We start from the raw sequence: 15,043 nt of genomic DNA on the forward strand, positions 1-15,043 counted from the left end.
GGCCAAAATTTATACTGTTACCTATCTTTGGTAAAAATAACACACATTAGTATATATTATTTGGTCTTTGTGAAAGTTATAGAGTCTACAAACTATGGTGCCAATCACTGAAAATTGATCACATCTGATCAGGCCTTCAGTACATCAGATGTACCTCATTTCTTGATACACTAACAAGTCAGAAAAGTACAAATACCCCCCAAATGACCCCTTTTTACAAAGTAGAGGTATTAAGTAAGTAGCATGGTGAGTTTTTTTAAGTTGTAATTTTTTCCCACAATTCTTTGCAAAATGAAGATTTTTTTTATTATTATTATTTTTTACAAAATTGTCATATTATCAGGTTATTTCTCACACACAGCATATGCATACAACAAATTACACCCCAAAATACATTCTGCTACTCTTCCCGATTACGGCGATACCACCAGTACAGTGAAATTACCCACAAAATGACCCCATTTTGGAAAGCAAACACCCCAACGTATATTCTATGAGACATGGGCTGCAAATAGGTACTCGGGTACTCTGATGGGCTGGTGACAGGTACTCGGGTACTCTGATGGCCTGGTGACAGGTACTCGGGTACTCTGATGGCCTGGTGACAGGTACTCGGGTACTCTGATGGCCTGGTGACAGGTACTTGGGTACTCTGATGGCCTGGTGACTGGTATTTGGGAACTCTGAAGGGTGGTGACAGGTACTCATATGAACTGTGATATGTACTCGGTTACTCAGATGTGCTGTGACAGGTACTCGGGTACTCAGATGGGCTGTGACAGGTACTCTCGGGTACTCAGATGGGCTGTGACAGGTACTCGGGTACTCGGATGAACCGTGACAGTATTGATCAATTTTCAAATTTATATATATATATATATACACACACACATACATACATACATACATACACACACACACACACACACACATATACACACAAATCATAGTTCAGGTGCATCCTATTTCCACTGATCATCCTTGAGATGTTTTTATAACTTGGAGTCCACTTGTGGTAAATTCAGTTGATTGGACATGATTTGGAAAGGCACACACCTGTCTATATAAGGTCCCACAGTTAACAGTGCATGTCAGAGCACAAACCAAGCCATGAAGTCCAAGGAATTGTCTGTACACCTCCAAGACAGGACTGTATCAAGGCACAGATCTGGGGAAGGGTACAGCATATTTTTTGCAGCAATGAGCACAGAGGCCTCCATCATCCATAAATGGAGGAAGTTTGGAACCACCAGGACTCTTCCTATAGCAGGCTGCCTGGCCACACTGACCGATCGGAAAGGAGAACAGCCTCAGAACCCGATGGTCACTCTGACAGAGTTCCAGTGTTCCTCTGTAAAGAGAGGGAAGATCTTTCCAGAAGAACAACCATCTCTGCAGCACTCCACCAAACAGGCCTGTTTGGTAGAGTGGCCAGACAGAAGCTACTCAGTAAAAGGTACATGACAGCCTGCCTGGAGTTTGCCAAAAGGCACCTGAAGGACTCTTATGCCCCATACACACAATCAAATTCCGCTCAAGCTTGCCTTGCATACACAGGGTCACAGAAAAGTTCTCTGAACTTTCGACCGTCAAGAACGTGGTGACGTGCAACATTACAACGAGCCAAGAAAATTAAGTTCAATGCTTCCGAGCATGCGTAGAATTGTTTGAGCATGCGTAGGAATTTTGTGCGTCGGAATTGGTACAGACGATCAGAATTTCCGATCAGAACTTTTTCCGACTAAATAAATAGAGAACATGCTCTCAATCTTTTGCTGACTGGAATTCTGCCAGCAAAAGTCTGATGATGCATACACACGGTTGGAATTTCTGCCCAAAAGCTCACACCCGATTTTTGCTGGCAGAATTTCGGATCGTGTGTATGGGGCATTAGACCATGAGAAACAAAATTCACTGTTCTGATGAAACAAAGATTAAAGGGATTGTAAAGTAAATTATTATTTTTTTTTTTTAAATAACAAACATGTTATACTTACCTCCACTGTGCAGCTGGTTTTGCACAGAGTGGCCCCGAACCTGCTCTTCTGGGGTCCCTCGGCAGCTATTTCTGCTTCCTCCCGCAGGTACTTCTCACATTAATGCGAGCTCCCTCGCATGGTGAGAAGCACCTGCGCGTGCTCTCCCGTGATACAGCCGGCGGCTATAGCCGCTCACTGTATCACACGGCCCCGCCCGGCGCGCTTTGTCATTGGATGTGATTGACAGCATCACGAGCCAATGGCTGCGCTGCTTTCAATCCATCCACTCCAGCCAATCAGTGGCCAGGCTGAGCGGCGAAGAGGACGGTGGGGACGAGCGCGGGACTTTCGAGGGGGCAGGTAAGTAAAACGGGGGGACTGCTCCCCATCCGACCTGATGGAGCTTGACAGGTCCTGCAAAGAAGAAAGGGACAAACTGCCCAAAAATAGGTGTGCCAAGCTTGTATCATCATACTCAAAAAGACTTGAGGCTGTAATTGGTGCCAAAGATGCTTCAACAAAGTATTGAGCAAAAGCTGTGAATACCTATGTACATGTGATTTTTTTTTTTAAATAAATTTGCAAAGATTTCAAACTTTTTTCACGTTGTCATTATGGGGTATTGTTCGTAGAATTTTGAGGAAAATAATGAATTTAATCCATTTTGGATCAAGGCTGTAACATAACAAAATGTGGAAAAAGCGAAGCGCTGTGGATACTTTCCGAATGCACTGTATTTTTTTTTTTTAAGATTTTCTGTCTTTTTTCATTTATATAATGAAAAATAAAAAGCTAGTGGTGACCAAGTACCACCAAAACAAAGCTCTGCTTGTCTATATATCTATCTATATATATCTATATTCTTCACTCTGTGGCACTGATCATTCCCCATGGTCCCACTGTGAGGAAAAAAACATAGCCAACCTCTCCTTTTCACTCCCAAGATGGACCATGAACTTTGGGATTTGTAGTGAGCATAGAACAGTGCATATGAGCGCACTAACATATACCGCTTGGCTTGTTCCAAACAAACAAAAGTGAGGGGTAAAACAAGAGGTTCAAGAGCTCATGGAGTATGTTATAATGAGGTTACAGTATAAAACCCATGTAATGAAAAATAGATTACAGGCCATTAAAGGATAAGTTCACATTTTAACAAAAAATAATAAATGCACAGCTTTTTGCAGATAAAAAAAAGTGCATTTTTTTTTTTTTTACTTGGAGCCTGGAAAGCATTGCACTAGCAGATTGAGGGTGACATGCAGCATTTCTGCAGACTTGTAAGTGTATCTGTCAGCTCGTATCTCTTACAGCCAGGCTGATACACACTGATAAGAATGAACTAGCTAGTGCGCTAAACAGCACCATGGTAGTTCATTGAAACTACAAGCCGATAGCCGCAAAGTCTGTTGGGACTTGTAGTTTCCTTTTCACAGATGACTATGAATGAAAGATATGGCAGGGTGGGTGGAGCCCTGCACAGCCACGTTTTTTCAAACCATGACCACGGGTGCCCGGAGAAGATGCCCGCCTGCTGTCACTGGGGAGGGTCATTCAGCAGCTGCTGGAACATATTACACGTTCTACTCTAAATACAGGTGGAGCATGTAACATTTTCCAAAAGGGGAACTTCTCCTTTAATTAGTGGATTTATATGGATTACGTTTGAAAAATATCAATATTGTTTGGGGTCATTTTAATCTTCAATGTGCAAGCAGGATGTGCTTTATTACACAGCAAAGTGTAAAAATAAAAATCTTAAATGGTGACTTTAAATACACTGTTGATGTATTAAATGTGAAAACAACAGCACAATTACATGCAATTTCATATTAACCCATCACTTCTCAGTATAGGAGAGGTAGGAAGTGTCCAGGTCTTTGGACAGATTAATATCTGATTAATATCTGCACAAGACAAAAACATTCCTCTTTTTAAGTTCTCTGGCATCCTGAAGGCAGACCCAGAGGATCAAAAGAGAGACGTCATGGGGCATCAAGCAATCCAGAACTGTAGCAGTTTTCAAAAAATCAGCAAAAAAAAAAAAAAGACGGAAAAGCGTAAATGTTTACTTTTACATTTTTCTGAGCCTTTCCTTAGACAGCAAAAACCCTTTCCACTTTAATAGTTTGCCCCGGCGAATCCTTCAAAAGTTTGTGAGGTCAAAGGAAAAGTCTTTATAAATCAATCTTTCTTTTCTTCGCTGTATTTGATCATGTCACTTGGAATGGAGCAGAACGGGGCCTGATGAAATTGGAAAAGCATGTGTAGATAGAAATCACTCTCAGATGAATTCAGACACTTCCTGCCACTCTGCAGATGCCACAGTGCTGGAAGCCACCCTCCCAGGAGAGATGATTCACCTGGAAGGAGGGCCAGGCTCTGCCAGATGTGTAGGAAGCTGCCTGGGACCCACACGCTAACACTGTCTCAATTGTATGAAGCATATGCTTTAAGTCAAGGGTGAAAAATGCAGGCACCAGCACATGCCAAAACGCTTTCAAGCATGGCCCACCAGTCAGCCTCAAGCTTAAAGCGCTGATCCATCGAGTCAGCAGATGTGTGTCACTGCCGTACAAGTTGTGGCTGGTTAGAAGTATAAAGGAGTTAAGTGACCTAATCCAGACATTCAAACTTCACGGATAAACCCAAAGCACTGTCACTTTTCAAGCTCTGAGCAACAGACATTCCTCTGATATCAGAAAAAAAACCTCTGCTTTATAAAGATTACAACATAGATTATACGTATAGTTTTACACACGTACCTTCTCGTTGTCAGCCAGAGTCTTCCTATATTCAGCCCGTTGAGTATACAGCACAGGAAAACGTGAGCATACTGGGGATAAAAAAAAAAAAAATGTAAATAAGAATATTATAAAAAGGTACATATTCGGATACACATTATTATACAGAATTGATATAGTGCCAGCAGTTTTTTACACAGCACTTTGCAATATAAAGGGAGACAATACAGAAACAATACAATTCAATAAAATTGGGTCAGGAGGGTCCTGCTCCTGTGAGCTTACAATCTAATAGGGAGGGGTTGGTGGAACAAAAGGTAACAAATTTGAGGCATGAACTGATGGGAGAAATAGAAAATCCGGTTATTAGCTGAAGGCAGGATAGGCTTCCCTGAAAAGATACATTTTCAGGGATCGCCTAAAGGCCCTTTCACACGGGCTGTCCGATCAGGTCTGTGTCTGTCAGTTTTTCAGGCGGACTTGATTGGACTCACCAGTCTCCTCTATGCCGAGGCAAATGTCAGCATACCCATGTCCACTAACACCTACCGCCATCCGATCCCGTTTGCCAAAAACAGGCGGATGGTGGTCCTATTTTCCATCCATCCAGCAGATCGGGTGGTCCAGTTTGATTTCTCCATACAGAAAAGCTGGACTGTGTCCCTGTCCAATCTGCTCAGCAGGAATCAACGGTGCACGTCAAGCGGAAGTGCCCATGTGAAAGGGGCCTAAAGGTGGACAGCTGGACAGATTGGGGTAGTCATTTCCAAAGGATGGGAGAGGCTCTGGAGATGCACATAGGAGGAGGAGACAGTGGAGCTAGAGAGCAGGAGGTCCTGGGAGAAGCGGAGAGAATGGTTTGGGTGATATTGGAGACAAGATTGGTAATGACTTTATACAGCATTTAAAGTGATAAAACTGTTTTTGGGATTGACTCAACAGATCGGAACTGGTAATACATGTAAAAATTTCTCTTGATTGGCCCAGCACGATAAATTAGAGACATCCATAAATTCTCCCATCCATGCTAAACAGTGTGGATTATTATTATATTATGATACAGGTTTTACACAGCACCAACAGTTTGTGCATAACTTTACAAAAAAAAAAAAAAAAAAAACAGTACAGTTAGAATACAATATACTACAAGAGGATAAAGAGGGTTCTGCTCATAAGAGCTTACAATCTAATAGAGTGGGGCATGTGTTACAAAAGCTTATAACTATGGAGGGTGAGCTGATGGCAGAGATAAAGGTTCAGTGGTTAGGCGAGGCCAGAGTAGGAGATAGACAGATTGAGGTAGAGAGTTGCAGAGGATGGGAGAGGCTCTAGAGAAGTCCTGGAAACTAGCATGGGAGGAAGAGACGAGAGACAGTGCAGGAGGTTTGGGAGGAGCAGGGAGATGATAATATTTGGAGACAAGATTGGTGATGCAGTTTAGGGCATAGTTACGAATGGCACCGAATGTTATTGGCAGAGAGGAGTGGCAGACATTGAGCGGTTGGGATGAAGAATCTCCTACTAACGGCTGCTGTATTCTAACAGTAGGTGCCCACGTGTGTCAGAATACCTGGACAGCGGCTGCCACCAACTGGCTGTTATCACTATTCAATTGACTTTTTCCTTCTGGCTTTTTTTCTTCTTCATCAAAGTTTGTTGAACCAGGTGGTGTTGCAGGGCCACCCAAGACTCACATTTCTGCTAATTCACAGGAATCTGCCACAATTTGTGCCTTGTATGTCCAGTTTAATATAGGAAAGCTTTTGAAAACATGCTTAGTTTCTTTATCACACATAATGCAGCACTAAGTACTGCAAACCAATAACACCACTCCTATCTTCTTGTAACTGAAATGGCCTTAGGCTATGTTTAGCGGTGTGGCTGTTATTACCACTCTATAAAGGAATCTTCAGTTGATCGCTTTTCAAAAGGGGTTTGACAGGTGGTGAGGAGACTATATATCACCTCCTCACCAGTCATTTATACCCTGTAAATGCCACATCACTGTGCCACAATGGATAGTGTTTAGCCGTGGTCTGCCAAACATAAGGTGGTAATTTGTGCTGTGGCATGTGTGCACCCCATCTGGTTGCCTTTCTGGCTTGACCACTTGCCTACTGGGCACTTTTACCCTCTTCCTGCCCAGGCTAATTTTCAGCTTTCAGTGCTGACACTTGAATGACAATTGCGCGGTCATGCAACACTGTACCCAAACAACATTTTTATAACTTCTTTTACACAAATAGAGCTTTCTTTTGGTGGTATTTAACCACTTTCCTACCTGCCCATAGTCATATGACGTCCGCAGATGGGCTCTCCTAAGCTTCCCGGCGGTATAGGGGGAGCAAGCCCACCACGTCACAGAAGAGGCAATGTGCGTGCCCGGTGACCGCTGTCACCCACGATCGCTCGTGACAGAGCAGGAAAGTGGATCTGTGTGTGTAAACACACAGATCCATGTCCAGTCAGGGGAGAGGAGACCCATTGTGTGTTCCTAGTATATAGGAACACCGATTGGTCTCCTCCCCTAGTCATTCCCATCCCCACATCCCCCCACAGTTAGAATCACTCCCTAGGTAACATATGTAAACCCTTGATCGCCCCCTAGTGTTAACCCCTTCCCTGCCAGTGACATTTATACAAGTAATCAGTGCATTTTTATAGCACTGATCTCTGTATAATTGTCAATGGTCCCAAAATGGCATCAAAAGTGTGTGATCTGTCCGCCGCAATGTCACAGTCATGATAAAAAGTCAGATCGCCACCATTACTAGTAAAAAAAAAATATATATATATATATATACATATATACACAGTGGTGTGAAAAAGTGTTTGCCCCCTTCCTCATTTCCTGTTCCTTTGCATGTTTGTCACACTTAAGTGTTTCGGAACATCAAACCAATTTAAACAATAGTCAAGGACAACACAAGTAAACACAAAATGCAATTTGTAAATGAAGGTGTTTATTATTAAAAGGTGAAAAAAAATCCAAACCATCATGGCCCTGTGTGAAAAAGTGATTGCCCCCTTGTTAAAACATACTATAACTGTGGTTGTCCACACCTGAGTTCAATTTCTCTAGCCACACCCAGGCCTGATTATTGCCACACCTGTTCACAATCAAGGCATCACTTAAATAGGAGCTGCTTGACACAGTAAGGTCCACCAGAAGATCCTTAAAAGCTACACATCATGCCGAGACCCAAAGAAATTCAGGAACAATTGAGAAAGAAAGTAATTGAGATCCATTAGTCTGGAAAGGGTTATAAAGCCATTTCCAAAGCTTTGGGAATCCAGCGAACCACAGTGAGAGCCATTATCCACAAATGGCGAAGACATGGAACAGTGGTGAACCTTCCCAGGAGTGGCCGGCCGCCCAAAATTACCCCAAGAGCGCAGCGATGACTCATCCAAGAGGTCACAAAAGACCCCACAACAACGTCCAAGGAACTGCAGGCCTCACTTGCCTCAGTTAAGGTCAGCGTTCATGCCTCCACCATCAGGAAAAGTCTGGGCAAAAATGGCCTGCATGGCAGAGTTCCAAGGAGAAAACCACTGCTGAGCAAAAAGAACATCAAAGCTCGTCTCAATTTCTCCACAACACATCTTCATGATCCCCAAGACTTTTGGGACAACATTCTGTGGACCGATGAGACAAAAGTGGAACTCTTTGGAAGGTGTGTGTCCAAGTATATCTGGCGTAGAAGGAACACTGCATTTCATAAAAAGAACATTATACCAACAGTAAAATATGGTGGTGGTAGTGTGATGGTCTGGGGCTGTTTTGCTGCTTCAGGACCTGGAAGACTTGCCGTGATAAAAGGAACTATGAATTCTGCTGTCTACCAAGAGATCCTGAAGGAGAATGTCCGACCATCTGTTCGTGTACTCAAGCTGAAACGAACTTGGGTTCTGCAGCAGGACAATGATCCTAAACACACCAGCAAGTCCACCACCGAATGGCTGAAGAAAAACAAAATGAAGACTTTGGAGTGGCCTAGCCAAAGTCCTGACCTGAATCCTATTGAGATGTTGTGGTATGACCTTAAAAAGGCCGTTCATGCTCAAAAACCCTCTAATGTAACTGAATTAGGATAATTCTGCAAAGATGAGTGGGCCAAAATTCCTCCAGGACGCTGTAAAAGCCTCATTGCACGTTATCGCAAAAACGCTTGGTTGCAGTTGTTGCTGCTAAGGGTGGCCCAACCAGTTATTAGGTTTAGGGGGCAATCACTTTTTCACACAGGGCCATGATGGTTTGGATTTTTTTTCACCTTTAATAATAAACACCTTCATTTACAAATTGCATTTTGTGTTTACTTGTGTTGTCCTTGACTATTGTTTAAATTGGTTTGATGTTCCGAAACACTTAAGTGTGTCAAACATGCAAAGGAAAAGGAAATGAGGAAGGGGGCAAACACTTTTTCACACCACTGTATATATATAATAACAGCAATGCCATAAATTAACCTACTTTGTAGGCACTATAACTTTTTCGCAAACCAAATATACACTTATTGCAATTTTTTTTACCAAAAATATGTAGAAGAATACATATCGGCCTAAACTGAGTTGTGGGGGGGAAAAAATAAATAACAAATGTCATTTGTGTATAGCATTGCATGACCACACAATTGTCATTCAAAATGTTATAGTGCTGAAAGCTGAAAATTGGCCTGGGCAGGAAGGGGATGAAAATGCCCGGTATTGAAGTGGTTAATCGCCACAGAGTTTTTTAATTTTTTGCTAAATAAAAAAAGCCCACATTTTTTTTTTTTAAAACCCCCTAAAAAATGACATCGTTGTTTATAAAAATTTTGCAAACGGGTCATTTTCTTTTTCCACTGATGTGAGCCGATAGGATGCACTAAAGGGCACTGATAGACTGCACTGATGGGCACTGAAGAGGCAGCACTGAAGAGGCAGCACTGACGAGGCTGCACTGATAGGTGGCACTGGTGGGCACTCAAAGGCAACACTGATAGGTGACACTGATGAGGAGGTACTGATGGGCACGGATTCGCAGCAGTGGTAGTCAGATTGGCATCACTGATGGGCACAGATTGGCAGCACTGGTGGGACTGCACTGATAATCAGGGCACTGACAATCAGTGCCCTGATTATCAGTGTAGATGTCCCTTTTACAGAAGCTGGTTATCAGCTCTCTTCTCCTCTCCTCATGCTGTCTGATAACTGGCATCTGTTTATCTCTGTGATCAGCTGTGATTGGACACAGCTAATCACGTGGTAGAGAGGCTGTTTAGGCTGTAGAGATTGGCGCTTTACTTCAATCTGTGATCAGCAGTGTCCGGAGGACACTACGTACACAGAACGCGCAGCCCATGTCCAACAGTGGGTGCAATCACAGGACGCCTTCATATGACATTGTCCCAGAACTAGACGACCGCGCTGTAGCCATCATTCGGCTATAGCACAGTCAATAAGTGTTTAAGATGGAGTATAACCACCTGGTTTTGCTGCCCCCCTAACCACCAAAGTGCTTTCAGGAGAGTCGCTGAGGGACTGGCATATGTGGTATCGCTACCAGCTCACATATAGGTGTGAAGACAACCAGGACTCTGCTCAGGCTCCTGGCATTGGTGAACATGCCACGTAGTTTAGACCAGTCGCAGATTATCTTATTGGGTGTTCCGAGATTGCAGCTGGAGCCTACACAGAATATGGTCTACCTAGGGGCCCAATTCAATCCTCTCGCTTCCCTTTTTTTCTCTCTGCTGCCATGCAGTCCCCATTGCACCTTTTGGTTCTTTCGCCAGCATGAGCCTAATACCACATAACCAAGACCACCGCAATACCAGGTAAGGGCCAACTTTGGGTAAGTAAGAAGATGCGGGAAAAAGAGTGCGTTCTGCCGTGACGAGCCTGTCTTCTTGTGTATTGCAGTCCCGGCCACTCACACTCCCACTCTAGGAGGTCCAGAGGCCCTCTGGATCGTCAGGAATTTTACAGGGCAGAAAACGACTCCTCCAGTCCTGGCAGACCCCAGTACAAAGGGTGAAAATGTACGCTTAAGAGAAGACACACTGCTTCTTTTTCGAGGGCTCAGTGCCCAAAAGGGAAATGTTGGTCATGTGGAGATGACCCTATGCCTGGAAAGCTACTTTGCAGCAACTGCTTCAGGCAGCTTGCCAGAGACCAGGAGTATGAGAGTCAGCAGGTGTCTACCTTGCTCAAGAAAGTAGTCCCCAACTCCCTGGCAGAATTTTCCGGTCGTCTGGGGCAACCAGGGACAGAAGTGGATTAACAGTGTGGGCCCTGCACCAGGTCTAAACCAAGCCATTCAATCCTCTCCAACTAGAGGGGTACATGGCACTGCAGAGGTGATGCCAGCCCAGCAGATTAGGCAAGCCGATTCCTCAAACCCAGTATTACAGCCAACCTTCCAGAGGGAGAAGATATCGCCTCTTCCTCTGCAGAGGATCCTGAAGGTTCAGGCTTTGATTTTACGCCAATACCACCATTCATTAAGGCAGTAAAAGCTGTACTGGAATGGGAGGATCCGGAACCTCCTCCAAAGAAGGAGAAAACCTATTGTCACCCACCATAAAATCTGATTTTAAGTTGTGTGGCAATCGCTGCACAACATGCATTAGGTGCCTTTATCCTTTCAGGGCCCCCTAATGATAAGTGATTCTGCTGTGATTGTCACATGGGAGAACGCTCCTTTAAAAACAGTGTGTGAAGCTGGTCGCCCCTAAATGGGAGCAGGGGCTTCTTTTTGCACACATAGGGCAGCCAAGTGAATGGGCCGCCCCCATGAGAGTTGAAACATTGCGTACAAATCGATCTTTGAAAAAAAAAAAAAAAGAAATCGCATAGTAGGGATACTTGTCCCCTCTATGTGATATCAAATGCCTCTGAAAAGTGACCTAGGCACAGATCGCTTTTCAGTGCAATAGCAGAGCCTGCTGCAAGTGTGAACAAGCCTTTGGGTTCCATAGGAGGAACCTACAGAAACAGGTAGCTACCTTTCATCTTATGACAGAAATAAAAGGCCTGTTTAAGGAGGAATGGGAAAAGGGGGAGAGAAAATCCTCAACCAATAGGTTGCAGAAGTTGTATCCACTAACAAAGGAGGATGCGACCCACCAACGGTGGATGCGGCAGTCACCAGACTAGCCAAGAATGTGACACTTCCGATGGAAGACTCAAACTCCTTTCACGATATCCTTGAATGACGCATTGACATGGACTTAAGAAAGTTTTACCTCACGGCAGGCGGTGCCTGTAAACCCGCCCTTGCTTTAACATCCGTAGCAAGTGCTATGTGAGTGTGGGCGCAGAACTTTGAGTATGTGATCAAAAACCAGCTGCCAAAAGAAAGACAAACAAACAATCAAGGCTCTTGATGAGATGAAAATCTGGGGCGGACTTCACAGGGGAGGCAGCTATAGACATCATTCGATGCTCCTCCGGAGCCATGCTCAGCTCAGTCACAGCCAAAAAAGCGCTGTGGCTAAAACCCTGGATGGCTGACCCATACTTAAAGCAGAATTGCTGTAAACTGCCTTTTCATGGGAAAGCGCTGTTTGGCCAAAAAACTGGAGACTGCCATCTCCAGGGTTATAGGAGCAAAATCAGGTCTTCTGCCGCAAGATCAAAAGTTCCAGACGCCAGAGGGTGCAACCCTCTAGAGGAGCGCCGAACAGATACTGGGATTTCTGAGGCTTTCGCCCATCCATCCAAGGACTTCAGAAGGAGTTGGGGGGGTACACAGTCAACCTTTAAGATCGCAGAGAGCCAAGACCCCTGCTGCTTCCCAATATACCCAAAAGCCCTTTTAACGCCAGGTCTGCTGAGGAGGCAGTTGGAGCCATGTGGCTTAAAGTGACACAGTTCCGGCAAGACCACTGCCAAAAAATGAAGGATTCAGTCCATAGTGGTGCAAGGCCATTATTGGCTGTTCAAACGGCAGCCTTCAGAACTACCTCAAGAGGCTGAATCAATTTACCTGGAAAGACTCAAGATGGAGTCTCTCCATACCATAACCCAGGTTATTCAACCAGGAGACAGTGGACTTGCAATATGCCTATCAGCATGTCCCGATCCTTCAGTCATACCAGCAATTCCTCAGATTTGCGTTGAGGGACAGGCATTACCAGAGACAGCTGGAGAATACAAAGAATATGGTCTACCTAGGGGCCCAATTCAATCCTCAGGCGGCCAGTTTCTTTTCCACTTCATAAACTCCCCAAAATCAGGAAGAAGTTCCAACAGGCATTGGCTACACCAGTGATTTCAGCATCCCAGTGCATGAGTCCTCTCGGGGAGATAGCTTCATGTATTCCGATTATCCCCTGGGCTCACTGTAAACGCAAGAGTTTTCCAACAAGGCTTCCTGATGCAGTGGAAGAGTTCGTCTAGCCCAGCCAATCAGGATCACCAGCTGGAGGCGCCAGAGCCTTTGGTGGTAGACTAAACAAACACTAAATGGCATAGTCCATTAGGGCCGCAGCCATGGATCATCGTTACCACAGAAGCATGGTGGGGAGCCACCTGTGAACAACTCAAGATCCAGGGCAGAGGGGAATTTCCCACTCAGGGCCTACTTTCCAATATTCTGTAACTTCAAGCAGCATTCATGGCGTTGGCCACCTTGCTGCCTCACATACAGGGTCACCCAGTCTGCTCCATCTGGACAACATGGCAGCAGTGTCCTACATACAGTGACAAGGTGGGATGCACAGCCAATCCCTCGAGAGACAATATCTTCCAGATTTGAGGGACATACATCTTCCAGGCTGTAAGAACTTGGAAGCAGATAGCCTATCCAGACAATTTATGGACCCCAATGAATGGTCCCTGCACCCCGAAGTGTTCAAACAGATCATCCATGAGTGCGGGTGTCCGCAATATTTTTACCTCAACAACCATCTGCAAAGTTAGCCGGTTCCTCTCACGCTACCCTCATCCATTAGCGGAGGGGACGGATGCCTTTACCCATCCTTGGGTTGGGCAACTGCCTTATGCCTTCCCTCCAATTTCTTTAATCCTGAAATTCCTGAGGAGATTGTTGACAGAATTTGAGTAATCACAGTATTTCCTTACTGGCCTCACAGACCATGGGTCTCTGCGTGTGCACACCGATCACTCTGGCAGTGACTCATCTCCTATCTAAAGGAGATACATCTGCAACCATCATGACTGGCCTTAGTGGCCTGGAGATTGTAAGGCAAGGGTTACAGGAGTTGGGATGTTCTCCAGAGGGTATTAGAACTTTACAGAGTTCCAGAAAGGGGTCAACCAATGCCATCTACTCCAGAATATGGAATAGATTCACAAGCTTTGCAGCTGGACATCAGTTTGACCCTAGTGACCCAAATGTATCTCAAGTCCTGTCTTTCCTCCAACCGGGATTGGATTTGGGGCTCAGTTCGCTTAAGGTGCAAATTTCAGCCATCTTGGCTTTTACCCAAAATAAATCGGCAACAAACCTCCTGGTGGAGCACTTCATGAGAGCGGTACTTAAGACTATGCCCTCCCAAAAGAAATAGGTTCCCTCAATGGGACCTGTCAGTAGTCATCAATTTTCTAGCGTACTCCAACAGAAGGGATATCACCTTTAAAAACGGCTTTCCTATTAGCCATAACTTCAAGGGGAAGGGTGTGAGAACTCCAAGAATTGGGGTCAGCAGAAACTTATTCCATTTTCCCAGACAAGGTTGTGCTGAGAACATTGGATCATTTTGTCCCAAAAGTAGCTTCGATATTTTATCTCTCCAGTGAATGGGTACTTCCAGCCTTCCCAGCTGATTCAGATGCTGATCTGCACGAGTTGGACATTCCAAAAGTCCTGAAAGCCTATCTCCAGGCTACTTCTACATTCAGACGCTCTGACAGACTTTTTCATCATCATGAAAATTTTAAAGGGAATGAGGCCTTGGCCAGAATGATCTCGGCCTGGATAGTAAAAAATATTCACCAGGCATATAGAGCCGGGAAGGATCCTCCAGAGGTGGTTAGAGCTCACTCAACCAGGGAGATGTCGTCTTCTTGGGTGGCACGGGCAGGACAGTCTGCAAAGAGGCTAGCTGGTCATCACATCATATGTTCTTAAACCATTACAGGGTGGATAAAGCAGCTCTTACTACAATAGAGTTTGGGAGGAAAACCATCCAAGCTTTTATGTCTATTGTCAAATACAAACTTTTTGTAGCATTAAACCCTCCCTCTTAAGAGCTCATTATGTATCATATGTATGCTGCCATGTTTGGCGTCAGGAATATTGTATCGAACTTACCGTAATTTTCCTTTCCTGATGCCAATACATGGCAGCATATGATCTTTGTGCTTTATACG

The 15,043-nt window shown here is 44.5% G+C and overlaps 1 protein-coding gene across 1 annotated transcript in view; it reads right to left on the minus strand.

Moving 5' to 3' along the window:
- BNC1 (basonuclin zinc finger protein 1) overlaps window positions 1-15,043 on the minus strand; it is a 363,494-nt gene that overhangs the window by 194,801 nt on the left and 153,650 nt on the right. The window contains exon 3 of the mRNA XM_077472395.1: window positions 4,745-4,815. The gene's annotated coding sequence lies outside the window, so the exon portion shown is untranslated. The remainder of the gene's footprint in view (window positions 1-4,744; window positions 4,816-15,043) is intronic.

The sequence above is a fragment of the Lithobates pipiens genome, unplaced genomic scaffold, assembly GCF_037356315.1.
Source record: "Lithobates pipiens isolate NorthernLeopardFrog02 unplaced genomic scaffold, aLitPip1_a1.2 Scaffold_8, whole genome shotgun sequence".
In the NCBI taxonomy this organism is placed as follows: domain Eukaryota; kingdom Metazoa; phylum Chordata; class Amphibia; order Anura; family Ranidae; genus Lithobates; species Lithobates pipiens.